This window comes from Gallus gallus, chromosome 8, assembly GCF_016699485.2.
Source record: "Gallus gallus isolate bGalGal1 chromosome 8, bGalGal1.mat.broiler.GRCg7b, whole genome shotgun sequence".
Lineage (NCBI taxonomy): Eukaryota > Metazoa > Chordata > Aves > Galliformes > Phasianidae > Gallus > Gallus gallus.
Genome location: NC_052539.1, coordinates 15177108 through 15193114, shown reverse-complemented (window position 1 = coordinate 15193114; position 16007 = coordinate 15177108). Strand labels below are relative to the sequence as shown.

Here is a 16007-nt window from a genome sequence, read left to right as displayed (position 1 = left end):
GTCATTGTCTCTCTTCTGACATCTTTAACTACATCAACATCACATTATATCATTATAGACTCATGAAGCAATGTACTTTTACATTTTTGCAAGATAATGCCTCTTTTGTGTTCCAGTTTTTATCATAATATAAATCTTGAAATGTAATTTGCATATCTTTTGTTTAGCAAAGGAGACTCCCCCATTTAAGACTTTGTCATTTTAATACTTAGACTTGAAAGTGGTTGACTTTTTAAAGAAAATGCACCAAAATATTCCAATTTATTCTTCAATTGAAGCGGCTGCTGCATCAATAAATTAGTAAATTCCCTTAACAATACACTTGCTAACAATTATAGTCTGCCTGCCTTGGGCTTGCTTGACAGTAGGTCTGCCATCTGTTGAGAAGTCCATTCATAGGTTTTAAAGGGCTACTTAAAAGTTTTTATTTTAAACATTGCAACACGTCTCTTTTCTTTTCACCCTTACCACCACTTATTCTGTCTTTCCTGCCCTCTGTCCATCTTTGATTCCACCCTGCTAAAAAATACCTGTATATTCTTTATATTGAATAGTTTTTTCCTGCACCAGCACCCACATCAAAGCTCACAGGTGCACTCAATTCTGAGATGTCTGGCCCATTTTTAACAGCTGAGGTGGACAAGCAAAGAGGAGAGAGGATACTTGTAGGGAGGGATGGACAGAAATGAACAGGATTAATCAAGAGATTCAAAAGCTGTGAAGGAAAGAAAATCAAGAGGATGAATGGGAAAGGGCTGCTAGGAGCCCCAGTTCTGGATAGGTGGATATTTCATGAATTCTTTCAATAAATAGGGATCCTCTAGGGAAATTCAACACCTGGCAATCTTAGTGGATAGCCGTGCTGCAAATAAAGCATAATGTTCACCCCTCTGGTAAATTCAAGCAATTAAACCCCTTTAAAAAAAAGGCTCTCTTAGGCTTTCTGCCCAGTAAACTCACAGTGAAAAGCAAATTTAATAAATGTTATAAATCTCACCTCTGAGCCAACAGGAAATTCAAATGTTTGCATGTGGAGGAGCCAGGGAGCTGCTGAAACAAAAGGTAAACGTGTATATTGAAATAGGTTATGCCAGTACTCTGAGTGGACAGCAGCAGAAGTATCAGGTCCAGAGGCATGACAGATTTTTGAAAGGTTCTCTTCTGGTACCATCTCTGTATTACACCAAAGTTTTCCTTTCCTTAGAGTGGACAAATCTGTTTAGTAATTACTTTGTGGGCTCACTGAATTAAGGATTGCTTCTTATCATGCAACACTATTGGATGGTAGTTTTGAGTTTCAATGTTGAGGACATAAAACTAAAGAAAAAAATGACAACAAATATCTGCAGTTTGTAAAATGAAAAGATCAAAGAAAAGAGGCTGTGAAGAATTTTTTATCAACGCCCAGAAAGGGGGTGTTAGTTTTAATAAACAGTAAGAATTTTAGGCCATTATGAAGTATGAGACGCAGTCTCAGCTGTGTTTCTAATTTCCTTTCTTGCCTTTACTGCTGTTATATAAAGCTCTGTAGTGACGAAAAACATTTATTGAAAAAATCTGAGCACACCATTTGGGATTATGTTACTTCATCTGCATGGAGCCAATGAGAAATATTTCTTTCTCCACCCTCCATAATGCCAACAGCTCCAGGCACATTCTGTGTATGGGACAAAGCACTGGGCAGAGATGCACTTGCGTAAGTGAACAAGGATTTTGTAATTAGATCCGAAGATCATGCAATGTTGTTCATTTTCATTATTCTTTTTAAAGCCATACATAAACATAGAGCTTTGTGCAAATTCTTTTAAAGTGAATTAAAACCAACATATTTTTGGCAGCATATTCTGTGAGAAAGAGTTTTTCTGAAAAATTTCTGGAAACAAGGTGTCTATCAACAAATGAATACAGTAATTTTTGTATATGGCTCTCTCTCCAAACTTATGAAAGTACAAAAGGCCAGGAAAATTAAGATGAACATAGAACTGGATCAAAATAAGTTGTATTTGCTGCTTGAGATATTCACAGGAATCAGAGGATAGACATGTTCGTTAATCCACACTAAATTTTGTGGGCCTTTCAGGTAGGTAGACAGAGTCAGTATGAGAGAAGTCTCCAGAGAAATCTCTTCACCGGTCTTGAGAAAAGCTGAGAATTAATTATTTTTTTACAAGATGGGCACAAGACACTAGTTCATCTTTGTTATAATGACACCATCTGTGGCTTTCCACTCACAGCATTTTCCTTTAGGGGATTATCAAGATTATTAGTAATTATTACTAATAAGTCATTATTACAAATAATGGTAATTACAGTACCATGTAAAGACCCTAGCCAGAAGCACTGTGGAAAACTGAATGAACATAGTGAAGATCAAGGCTTTGCAACAGTGCATTGAATCTTCTAAGAGGAACTGGGTAAGCACAGAGTTGTATTCTGGAGAGCACAATACTCAAAGTCGTTCATCCCCAGACTGCCAATGGCAGGATCAAATCCAGTATTTGTGTACAGAGCAACAAATAACAGATTTTAGAAACAATTTTTGTTTTAAAAGAAAACAAAACAGTAATCTTTTTCCTCTTTGTTTTTTAAGATTTGGGAGAACTAGTAGAACCATACAATCCCATCCCTAGGCCCAGAAAGTTATGCTAGTATGACATTGCTGTTTACAGTAAAATAAATATTGTATTTAAAATGTCCAGTGCAGATCTAGACGCCAAATGGATCATAGGCACATGGAGAATAGTTCAACTATTACTGATATTCCACAAGAGGACGAAAAGGATTCTTTGCAGTGCAGTTGGATATGTCTGTCTCCCTTATTCAATAGAGTTGCAGTTTTTCATTTAACAGACTTCTAGAATAATTTATAAAGCCCTATCTGTTACATGTTAATATTAAATGTGCACCCAGAGTGGACACAATTTTCCCACTTTTTACAATTTTTTCCCAAGGTTTTGTCTCAGGAAAATATACCCTCCCTTCTCTCTTCACCTCTTCATATTACATAACATGAGATCCAAAGACACACATCTCTAATATACGTATATACATATTCATTCTCATAAGTATGCACATACACATATTAAATACACGTATCATTACAAATGGGGATATGCTTCTGAGAAAAAGATCTTTTGTGCTCTAAGAAATGGTATTTGCTACAGCAATCCAGAATATACCACTAAAGCTATGAAAGCTTGGATAGTTGTATTTCAAAGAAAAACATTTCCCAGTATAACATCTATAGCTGTGTTTGTTGATGGAGGTCACTGTAGGAAGCTCAGCACTACCTTTGCAAAGGTGATCAGAAGCACTCTGCACAGAAATATTGTTCCCTCCACGTTAGATGAGGAATTGCAGGTCAGATCCTTGTAAGCATGTTCATTTAAGAGAAGAAATTATTTTTGTAAAACTATATTTATGAACTTAAACACAGTCCAAAAATCACAGAAGCTAGTTATCCAGCCTCTTTATTGCTCTGGCATTATATCTACCTAATTTCTGGTACAATCCATTTGCAGTAAATTTCAATATACATATCTAAATTCTTGGCTGTCAACCCCCACATATCAGTTTGTGTGAATTTACTAACAGTACAAGGCTAAAGAAGATAAGCGTTCAAGGTTGGAAACATCTATCGGCCCCACAGCACTGTGCCAAAGCTTATATAATGTACAAAGGAGTAGTCAGGCCAGATCTATTATTTTAGGACAAATCTGTTATCTTAGGCCAGATTTATTGTCTTAAGAACAGAATCTTTCCAACATCTTATTCCCCAACGTTAGGTAGGCCTGATATGCCTTATCTATTTGCATAGAAAAAACTGCTGTTCAAGCCTTGTGTGTTGACTGATCCTTACTAAGGAAGGAAAGAAGTGAGTGCATCATGGAAAGTTCTAATCATTTCAGCTAGACAGTTTTGGAGTTGGGTTTAAAGGTTTAGGCTTTTAAACTAGGTTTCCATCCTTCTTTTTTCTGCTGTGGAAAGAAAAGCTGCATTTTACTAAAGACCTGCTTTAGATATGGAGTTCTGTATGATAATACTTGGGAATTTTTCAGTTCTGACTCATGAAAATTATTTTGATATTATGTGCTTCCATGTGAACATTTGATATTATGCACTTCCACTTCCATATGAAAGCTCAAGATACTTCTCAAGATTTCCACGACCCAAACATATTTCCCAGAAGTCAAAATGAAATGCAAAAAATGCAACTGTTGAGAACTAAGCCACAAAGTCATTCCAAAGTTTGCCTGTTTCTACTCACTGATGCAAACTTAGGGCTCTTGCTCTGCAGCAGTCATTCAAATGAGCATAAGAGATGTTCTTCATTGCTGTGTAAGACCCTGTTCTACCTTAAATGTTTTTGCTGTGTCCTTAGGCTTTAGGTTAGTCAGAGAGAGTATGATGGACAAGTTCCTATTTCAGGCTTGAAACAGCACCTGGAAGGCCAAGACCTTTCACAGTTTAATAGTGGACAGAGAATCACAGGAGTGATCAGGGTCATGTGGTGGGTGAGGCAATCACTGGTACTCAGATATCAGATGTCACAGTGACAGCTGTAATAACCAGGGCTTTCTTCCTTCCGCAAGAAAATATCCACAGAATATGGTGCATACAGTGCTGCAATATGTACCTTTTCTACTTTTGTTTCGTGCTATAAAAATTTTAACTTCTGAAGGCTCACAGTGCTAGAACAGGACAACCAGCCCACACAGCACATTATAGGGGTAGTGTGACAGCGGAAGAGCTTTTCTTAAAAAATCCTGAGTATTCAGCAGAGAAGTTATTAGATGCTTGTTACGGACAATTCATTCCTCTGAGCTAAAATAATTTAGTTCCTAGAGGAGAGACAGCTGGCAGTGATGAACAGAATAGCAAACTGCATTCTATCTGCAGCAAGTGTACATCATAAAACAGACGTCACTGGATTAAAAAGTAACCTTAAACTGTTTAGTGTACACAAAGGCAGACTACTCAAAACACTTCAACAGTGATTTAAAATCTCAAGTTGGAGGCCACTTTCAACCTTCAGGGAAGCCTTCTCTATTCATAAGGAGCTTACCTAATCATAACTTTCCATGACTTATCAGAACGGGATGCAGTGTGTCACAGCATGATAACTGAGCCCTGGAATTGTAACAAAAGATGCCTTTCTAATAAAAATAATGGTGAGACTAAACCCCAAATTTTAATCTTTGAACTTGATGGGAGAAAAACATCCTGTTACTTATTAAGTGTTTCCATTAGCATGTTGGGCAGCTCCTGTTCATGTTGCTGAGAGATGTGTAGGGCAGCGGGCGTATCAGGAAAAGAACAGATTTCAGTCCCAGGAGGCTGTGCAGGGTGCATCGTAAAGAAACAGAGCAGCCCATAGCAGACACACTTATTTTTGCAGACAGCTAACTATAGAAATAATTAAGTCTACCTGAAATATAATATCACTTTCAGTTGACCTAATTGCTCAGCATTAGCAGCCTGGTGTTTATGAAGACACGTCGTATTTGTTTTTTAACATGCTAAACACCCTACTTCTATGAAAGCTTCAGAACAGGGGTTAAATGGAGTCCAAAATGGACCAGATTTCTATCTGTATTTTCTTCAGTGTAGTTTCAGATGCATTAAGATCTCAGCAGAGACCTGCAAGTATTATATTCAGCTTGCTTTTATCTTCCAGAAAGAAAAAAAAAAAAAAAAAAAAAAAAACAGAATGAAAGAACGAAGCAGTGCCAAACACTACAAGAAAAGCTTAATAAATAGAGCCCAGGGTTACAGTGTTGCTCTTATTTGCCCTGAAATATATCACTGAACTTCTGTATATTCATATTTGTTTACATTATAAATGTACTAAATGAGCTAATTATAGTGATCATAATTTACAATTAAAAACAAACAGTTAGAAATTTCAAAGGCTTTCAATATCTTTTCTTTAATCATTCACCCAGGCTCAAAATATGCATTTTTTAGATTAAAGCATTAAAGTTGCTAATTATATTCTCAGAACGAACAATTATTTCTTTACCCTTTTACTACCTTCTTCTGGCAACAAAAAAATGTCAGCACTGATTTAATTTTTTGTTATTACAGGATTAAAAGAAGTTTCTAAAATGCAATTAAATGTGCCCTATAGCTATAGTAACTTTCCTATCAGCATCCAAAACCTCTTCACTAAAACAACAGCATAAAAAAATTATTCAGACTTTTTAGACATACTTTTTTCTCTTTTTATAACACATTCCTTTGGTGATTATCTCCAATGACAACTCAACCATCTTAATGAGACTCTGCGCACATCTAGATTTTGGTGAAAGTAGATTAATAGGAGAAAATGAAAGTTAAAGAGTCTGTTAAGAGTGCAAAGCCCCACACATGTCAAGCACTGGTTCTTCACCTTTGGGAGCTCAGTTCAAGTTCACCCTGAGGCCCTAAGGGAAAAGTTCAATAGTCTCAGCTACGTCCCTACTTGATATATCACAAAATCAATTATTTTATGGTGGTACATTTGGTAACCTATGCTCAGACAGAATCAAGTTTTTTCCCATCGGGAATTCACCAATTATCTACTCAGTGAATTATTTTCAGATAAAACAGAAATACCTGCTGTCAGCAGGAGCTTCTTATTGTACTGCCTCCCAGTTTAGCTGCTGATGTGTTTTGGAGCAGTGATGTTGCACTCAGTCCTTGCACCATTAGCCACCATTCTATCACAGCAGTGCACGGTGACAGAACACCAACACAAGATTCAGTGCCCAAATTTGTATTGGTTTAGGAAAGAAAAATAGTCATTGCAAGTAATCAAAATCATGCCAGACAAAAAATTGTAGCAAGCCACTTTATTGAAATTTCTGCAATTGCTCAAGGAGTTAGCTTGCTCTAGACAGACCCGAATGATAAGCCCTCAAGCTTAATTCTATGACCACCATTTGCGAATAGCCATCAGCAGCACACATGGCCCAGGCCACAGGCACACTGTGATCAGCACTGCCAGGAGCACTCTCCAATCTACAGCATGTGTTACTTAGTATGGGGTGCCTGTTTCTGGAGTTGATATGTTTATGTTAATTATTTAAAATTGTTTTCAATCTAAACATAGTTTTCACATACATGAATACAAGTCTGAATAACAAATACAAGTCACTGAATGGCTCAGATGTGGAATAGGCAGTCTGTATGCTGGTGCCTGGCTGTTGAAATAAAGCCCCATTCATCACAGAAGACCATTCCATACCTCGCAGTGGTCTGCCCAAACTAAGCACAGTTTGCTTAGTCTAATTTTCACTGGTCATACTTTTGTTTCATAAAACTACCAGCAACAACTTAAATCTTAACCAGCACTTTTTGTCAGACTTGGTTAACAGCCTATATGTGGATACTGCCTGTCCCTGAAAAGGATCCCTCTCTCATAGGAACAAGGCTCATGACCAGCAAGTCAGCGTTAACACTGTCCGTGTTGTAGTTATTTTGTAGACTACGATAGACTTTAAAAAGACATCTTTTAGATAAAAATACTCCATTTTTTTTAATAGACAATTAAACAGAATTTTATGCTGTTTTCTTTAAAATATAAATGTCTAGATATGAGTGGTGAAAATGACAAGGGCCTAATGGCAAAACATGCTAATATTAAGAAGACAATGACCGCCCAAATAAAGGATGCTATAATAGAATCATAGAATCATAGAATCACCAAGGTTGGAAAATACCTCTAAGATCATCCAGTCCAACCATCCACCTATCACCAATATTTCCCATTAAACCATGTCCAACCCAGATACAAAAATAACAAAAACAGGCCAGATCATGATGGATAGAACACCAGGAAATCAGGCTTCCTATTCCCTACAGGAATAGAAGGGCATTCAGTGTCACTGAACGGCTAAAAATTTAAGAATGGTAGAGGGATGACTTTTAGTCATGTTGGCTTCTTACTACTGCTCAGCTAATTCATACTTCCCTGTCTATAAAATGAGGATAATACAATTTATTGCCCCAAACATCAACTTGTTGATGTTTGTGAAGTATTCAGATACATAAGAAAGAATGCCATTGAAAACAGTAAAAAGAAATTAATAACTCCAGTGCGGATTTGGATTACACTGGATGGCACAGTGGACAATAAATAAAGCCTAAGACTACAGACTGAGCAATGAAGCTACAAAGAACTGTTCGGCACCTTCCTTACTCACTGAGAATCATCACTTTTGTGCTCAAAATGATGCAAAAATAACGTGTGATTTGTAAATATGAATGCTATTACAACACATACTTCAGGAAAGCTGATTTAAGATTATAGGTTCATCCTGTGCATTGGAAGTGTCTGATCTTTCAACCTAGATGACTTGCAGTATGTTTTTTAATGGAGTTAAAGTAAGTTATAATTTTCACAAAAGTAACCTGATTATTAAATTGATTGTTTGCAAAATAAATGTGAAGGGCTTTCATTGGTCCTCTAGAGGGAAACAAGAGATTTCATTAGTAACCTTAAAATCTGTGAGCATTTAGTGAATTTCTCATAGGAAAAATGCACTTTGCTAGGAGCATTTCAATTTCTCTGTAAATGATACAGTCCTCTAGTGGACTTTATCAACAAACCCACTCAAAGCTCATGTTTAGTTTACTGTATCTTGCCAAGCAGGCTCTTTCTTCATCAAGAGCATAAATATGACCATTAAAACAGTGATGAAGAATGTTAGGACAATTCAGAATACCACAGATACAGAACTTAATGTACCTTCTGTAAATTAAGAGGGACTCTGGACAGTCATCAGGCAACAATCTTGGTGGCAGGATTTTGAAGACTGAATAAATTTGAATTATCTAAACTAAAACAAAGGAGTAAGTGTACCAAAAGTTGTAATAAGTATTCATTTAAAGTGTAGTACTGAACAAAGGGTACTTAGAGCTGGCTAAAAAACTGATTTTTCTTTTAGACTGTAGCTGTTATAACACAGCACATGCTTTTTCATAACAGCTCAGTAGGAATACTGACTGATATGCAGATGGGTTTGAAAATATAAAACCTCAAGGCAAATTTCTGGATAAGATGGCAACAGCATAAATTGCCCACCTGATATGAAATGAACTGGGATGTGTCAGAAAAGCCAAAGCATGAGATGCTAAATGTACCAGAAGGGAGCCTAGAGGTTTGCGTTTATCTTGATACCCGCTACCTCTACTTCCTCCTCATTATTTGCAAGCTTAGAGACAAAGACAATTTGTTTGCACTGTGAGTTATTTTAGTAAAGTCACTACCTAGATCACTGTCATGAAAAATATCATTTCCTGATTTCCCAGTTACATATTACCTCCTTCCTTCCAAACATTTACTGGCTTGATACAGGCAATGGGCAGTCTACCTTCCTGCCAGTTGATCACCAACCGGGTTTGTGATCTGATCTTGTGATTTGCTCTACTAGAACCAATCACATCTGTTTAGAAGTGTGGATGGAATTACTTTCTGGAGTCCATTCTGAGTTATCAATGAACCTCAGAAGGGATGAAAGGATGCCTGACTCTCCTAACATAGCAATCCAATATCCCAGGTCAACATGGACAGTGCGAATGTTACAGAATTTATAAAAATAAAATAATAATAATATAAATAAATAAAAAGCATAACAAGGTTCTGCTCAGAGCAAAAGCCGCAAGACTTTGAAAGAAAATGAAAAACAAATCATCATCCCATTTATGAGCTTGCTTTCTTAAACACTTTGGAGAATTCAATTTGTAGACAGGTATTAGTCACACGCTGAAGATTTTCACAGATGTGAAAGTTTGGATCTCAGGCTTTAATATGACTACAATTCTGATCTCATATATGGGAGAACAACAAAAAATAAGAATGGAAATAAAAGCTCTCCAAGATGCTCCATCTGCAAATGCTAACATTCAGTAGAAGTATTGATCATAGCTACAATTTTTGATATTAAAACTAAGAGCTTAAAAAATACAAATTTTATATAGGGCTTTAAAAGAAAATCCACCTACATTTTTATGTATGGTTTTAGAACTCAAATACTGGGTTGATATGTTTTGAGGACTCTGTTCCAGGACCCTTGAACTACCTGCTTGGAATAAAGCTCAATTTGAGCTTCTCCTCCCATGCTACCAGCATGGCTGTGCCTGCTCTCATTGGCAGTGAGTAACAGGCAGTCACACAGCCCGCCTGCCAGGAAGGGCTTGGTATCTCCACTGAGGGTAAGAGGGGCGCACATGGACTGCAGGCAAGCTGCGCAGCCATGTCATGTCCACGTGCTGAGATCATCTACAGGCTAGGGGTAATATTCATAGCAATTATTATTCTCCATATTCACTTGTATTCTTCCATTCAGGTGGAATTTGGACACATAAGATGACAACAAACAGGTATGCACTCCAAACAAATGAACTGTAAACCAAAAGGTTTTTAAATTATGCATGCAAAAATTTCCTGCATGATTAACTGTTGTATTATTACAATTTTCAGAAAATAAAATCCATCTTGTCTAACTGTTGACAAAAAGCAATGAAAAGGATCATGTAACAGGAGTGCAAACATATCTATGTAAGTGAATAGTAAGGGAATTTTATGAAGGAATTTCCCAGGTTTCCTGTCTACACTGGTATACATCAGTAGCTTTATCTAGACTTAAAAAGGCAGGAATCAATTACAGAGAAAGTCCACAGCATAATTAGGAAACGATCAACACTTATTCTAATGCTGATTTTTTCTTCACTTTAAACTGCTTCATTGACTTTAATTAAACTTGCCCTAGGTTATGAATCTAGGAAGCTGTAGGAAGATTTAAAAATTAAATAAAACAAAAACAGCTCTCTTGTAAGGAGAGTTTTCACCAGCTTGCTCACCTGTACCACACTCCTGATATAGAGAATTTTTAAATGATTGGAGATGCTGTATGTGATACTGCATGACTCTCTGTTGCTTTTGCTCTTGAATTAAAATGACCTCCCACTGTCACAGTAAGAATCACAGAATCAGATAGTTGAGCTTTCCAGTGCTGTAGCTTCACTATAGAATTCTTCTGCTGGTTTCTGAGAGAAGACATGAAGCTGCCATCACTGACTATTACACCAACTTTTCTGGTTATGTCTAAGGCCAAATAAAAGGAATGCTGTATATTTTGGATACTTCCATGTATCCATGCAATTTCCATGTGAATAGTTCAAGCCAAAGTTAAATGTACATGATGTAGACTGTGAAGGAATAAACAGATGGACTGTGTCTTGCTCCAACCTGGGCCTGGTTCATGAGAATATGAATGTATCCATAGATAAGAATATACATTCTTAAAACTCATTTAAATTTTCTAGTCCAAGATAGATCTGTGTTAATCAACTGCTCATAAAGAATAGGTTAATGTTTATCTTCCTATTTTTTCTGATACATTATGAGGAAATGGACATGCACAGGTAGGTGGATGTAATTCTCTTTCTACTATGATTAAAAAAGTTACAGTAAATCTAATTATTTCAGGGAATCCAGACATTAACTGGGTAAAGCCAAATCAACCTGACTTGCTGAAAGAATACGAGCTAAATATTTGCAAATGCTGTTCATCTCTCATCTGCATTTTAGATTCCTGTCATAACATCTTGTGCTTCTATCTTTTTGCCTGATCTCCCTTCCCACTTTATTCCATGTTAGCTCTGTTCCCTAGTAACTTCTATCCAAGCTTTTACTAGCTAATTTGTTTGTGTCAGATATAGGAAACAATGGTGTTAGTGGAGACACTACATGTGCAGCAAAAAGAAGAATTCCCTGTCTGTACCAAATGTCTTCCAAACTAGAAGTTTATCACCTTGTGTTATTAGACAATGACTCTTAATTGATTAAAATGATAAATAAAAACAGTTCAGATTAAAGACGGGCCTGAATACCCCCCAAAACATTAGGAAAGCTCAGGTCTAAAGACAAACTTTATAGTTTGGTCTAGCTTTGTTTTGAGTTGCTCGTGGAGATGTGTTCTCCCCATCACCTCCAAGAAACATCTTAGACATGCTCATTATACCAAAAGAAAGTTCAGTGACACAGGGATCAACCACACATATCTGTATAGTTAGTAGATATTATGTCTCCTATAGAAAACATATATAATATGGTAATTGCTACTAGTTGTATCTTAAATATACGTGAAATCTACTCGACATTGATGAGATATGAAGATTTTTTATATGTTCTGGTGAACATATAATGAGATAAATAATTACCAAGGGTAGCAGGGCTACTGGCTCCCCTCTGAGTCAAAAGACTAGTGTTAAATAAGCGGTAGCAGAATTGCAGATTCTGTATTCACTGATAGCAGATTCCTATATTCATTGGTGCAGATTATGACACCAAGAAACGCTGAAAAAAATAATGGCTTCTCTTGCAAATGTACCAAATTGTAAAGTAACAAAAAAATTCCAAATCTTGTAATGGAACTGCATTACATGCAGGCAAAGTGGATCCATTTCTGAGGTAGAATATGACAGCTTTTTAAGTTTCTACAACACTATGTGGCAGGAAAAATACTATATCCAATTGATACTGTAGGGCGATTTATGGGGGCAGAATGTAGTAATACAAATGAAGTTTCAGAAAAGACACTGTGACTAATCTTACAAAAAATGCTATGAGATGTTTAATAATCCTGGTGGGTCAGAAGCTGTTCTTCAAAAATTCTCTTACAACTGATTGTTATTAGAGTATGTATGTTCATTTTTCATTTATGTATGTAGTCTAAAACCGCTGTCAAGTGCAAATATTTGATTTGTAATTGAATACAACTTCAAAATGGAATAGAGTCACCAACTTCCAACCAAACCTGCAGAATCATAGAATATTTAAGGTATTAAAAGCCCTTTGAAGAGTCACAAGACAAGCATCTGTCCACATCTCTTAAGCTACCTGCACCAATTCTCATTGATGTTTATTGTTCCATTAATCAAAAAATAAGGAAGAGGGAATAAAATAGCACACTATAATTCCTTTCCTGAACTCAAAGTAATCTTTCTCCATTGCTTTCCTCTAGCATTTGGGGATGCAGTGCTTATTCATTAAGGTGTGAGAAGTAAATTTGAAGAGACTGAAGTGAGCAGAAAGGAGGGGAGACGATAACACATGCAGTTAAGGGGCCTGACTCAAATCCAATAGAAATTAACAGAAGACTATGTTTTACTTACAATGCCTCTGCATTAGAGCCCAAGTGAAGAAACAGAGCAGCTTTCTGCTGCACTTCTTTCATTGTACTTAGACAGGAAGGCAGCAATTGTAGATTTAAAGTCTTGATTTGGACCTACGTGACGTTGCAAATAGAAAGGAAAGAAACGGACACTTCAGTGTGTCTGATGTCTTCTGTAACTCTAAAACATGCAGACCTCCCATTTAATTGTTAAATATGAGGTCTCTGTGCAGGCATAGGGCTCCCCAGGTGGTCAGGCAGGGCCCGGCAATGTGGGCACGCCCAGGCCCACACCAGGAGCCAGGCAGCGTGGGCACAGCCCCAGCCCAGAGCACTGGCAGCTCACTAAAGCTGGAGACAGGCCAAGGCCAGGCCTGGACATGGGTCTGGGTCTTGTCTGGGCTCAGTGGCAGGACAGGGCTGAGGGTGGCTGGGGACCGGCCCTGCTGGGGCCTTGCTGGTAAAGGACTGATAGGCTGAGGGGGGTGATCTACGCCAGCAAGGCCTGGTGGTACCCTCAGGGCCCTGAAATTTAAGATTAGAAAAAATCAAGAAAACAAGCAAAAATCTTACACTCGTTTTGTTGCATAGTGATGTCTCTTGTTTTCATTTTGCATTTTCCCTTGCATTTTCCACTCTTTTTTGTTAACAATTTAAAATCTATTTAGTTATGGCTTTCAAAACTGAACTCAGATTCCAGCTCTTTTTAGTTCAGCATTGTTAATGAAAACAAATGAAAAAATAACATTTGTGCATTTTCAAAGGCTATCCGAATGGACTGAGATCTACTTACGTGGTATCCATTCCTTGGCTTCACAAAGAAACCCAATATTTTTGTAACTTTGGAAAATCTGCTCCGCCTAAAGGTTTGGCTGACATTCGAATTTTCATCTCTGGTTTTGGGCTCCCTATAATGCCATAAAGTTTTTGTTAACAAACCCATGAGTTTCCTTAAGAATTTTTCTCAGAAGGTAAATAACAAGATATTTAATGTATACAATATGTTAGGTTTGGTCCCCATGTCTTTCTTATTGCTCTCAGCCTTTTCCACCACAAGATACAATATGTGGCAGAGACCACCCAGCAATTATTTTTTCACTGTATTTCACATTACCTCTTTGTTAAATTTAGTCATAGCCTTCAACTCTACAAGGTAAAATATTCCTAGATACTTAAGACCCTGTGGTTTTCAATCTATATTTAAACCCTGTCTTATCCACTGATTGTACAATATGTTTAGGAACATAAACTCCAATTTACCTCAGTTTATTTGCCATTCAGGTATGCTTGCAAAACTCTCAGCTCGTTTCCACATATTTTTAAATCTTCTAGGAGCTGAAATAAATATATCAATTATACCGTATGATTCTTATTAGAGGTGAATAAATAATGCATGGCAAATTACTTAGGAAACTATTGTTCGCCAAATATCCGTGAGTTGTTTATGATTTCTTTGAATTTATTCATTGTTTTCTGATTGTTGTAGCTTTTACTCATTGCTTTTGAACTTCTGTACTTCAAGTGTTCTATAGTCATTACACAATCTATGTAGTATTACTTTGATGAATGTGACTGAGTACATTTCTTTAAGAAGGGTGTTCTGTTTGTTTGTTTGTTTGTTTGTTACCAGAAAATCTGAGTATGTAATTTTGGTGATATTAGTATTTTTTATGGTTTTGAATATAAAAATTTTTGTAATGGTTTCTGAATAAGTTGCAACCATACTTGGATGCACCAACACACCAGAATCTTCACAGCATAATCAGCATGATGCTGTCCCTGATTAACCATTATCATGATGTGTTAGCTTGGATGCAGCATCACTTGACTGCAGCATCACTTGGCTGTGGATTCCCTGTTGTAACAATCCAGGCTAGTAACCTCTTACATACATTGTCTTCCTAGTCCCTGTAGATGTATTATGTCCTCTGGAATTAATATGCAGCACTGTGATAAACGTACTGTGTTTTCTGGCTACTATCACAGCTTTCTAAGTCAGATCTTTCAGGACTTTTTCATATATATTATTTCATGTGCATTATATGAACATGAACTGTCTTACTATTCTGGGACAAAATGTAAAGACAAGAAACACATAGGACAGTCAAAGAAAGGTATTATTCAAAAATTACTTCTATCTGTAAAAGCTTTTTATTACAATTACTATTTCTGAGCTAGAGATTTGTAAGCAACATGACCAGAAATAGGTTTGACACTCAATAAAATCCAATAAAATAACAAATATATTGTACGTCATAATTCTGTATGCAAAAAGCTCCAAACTCACATGAAAGAGAACCAGAAAAAGGTTATTAGGTTATTTGTTAACATGCATTAAGTGTCAACATCTATGATCAGCTGGAAAGAGGCAGGTGTTACCAATGTATCGGTGCTGTCATACAAGAAAGATGTCCAGTGGAAGCCTTAAACATAAAGTTAAAATTGAAAAGTTGTTGAAATTCCCCAAGCACTCCCTTACAAGTATTCCACAACTGATTTAAGGATGGGAATGTGCCAGGAAAAAGAAAAAAACAAACATAATAACAAAACATGACTACGCTAGTACTTAATAGAGGTACTAAAATACTTGAACTTAACTCTCACATCTACACATTTAGATTGTGTTCCATAAAGATACTGTCTTCAAAGGAGGCATCTGACCCTATTATCATTCCCTTTAGATGTTCACTTGTATTTTCAGCCAAAGACAATCATCAGATAGCCATCAAACTAAGATATTTTTTAACTCCATGATACTATTAGCAAGTGTCAAGATATTCTAAAAAAGTAAAAGTTCTTTAATTTAAGACCATATAACGTAATGAGAAAAAATACAATATATAGAAT

The 16007-nt window shown here is 36.6% G+C and overlaps 1 long non-coding RNA gene across 2 annotated transcripts in view; it reads right to left on the bottom strand.

Moving 5' to 3' along the window:
- The window catches only part of LOC101750715, a 424944-nt gene that overhangs the window by 258761 nt on the left and 150176 nt on the right, over positions 1-16007 (bottom strand). The window contains exon 1 of one of the 2 annotated variants that reach the window (XR_005862061.1): positions 998-1053. The exons of the other annotated variant lie outside the window; for it this stretch is intronic. This is a non-coding gene — a long non-coding RNA (uncharacterized LOC101750715). Of the gene's footprint in view, positions 1-997; positions 1054-16007 lie in introns of those variants that run through there. 2 annotated transcript variants of the gene reach the window in all.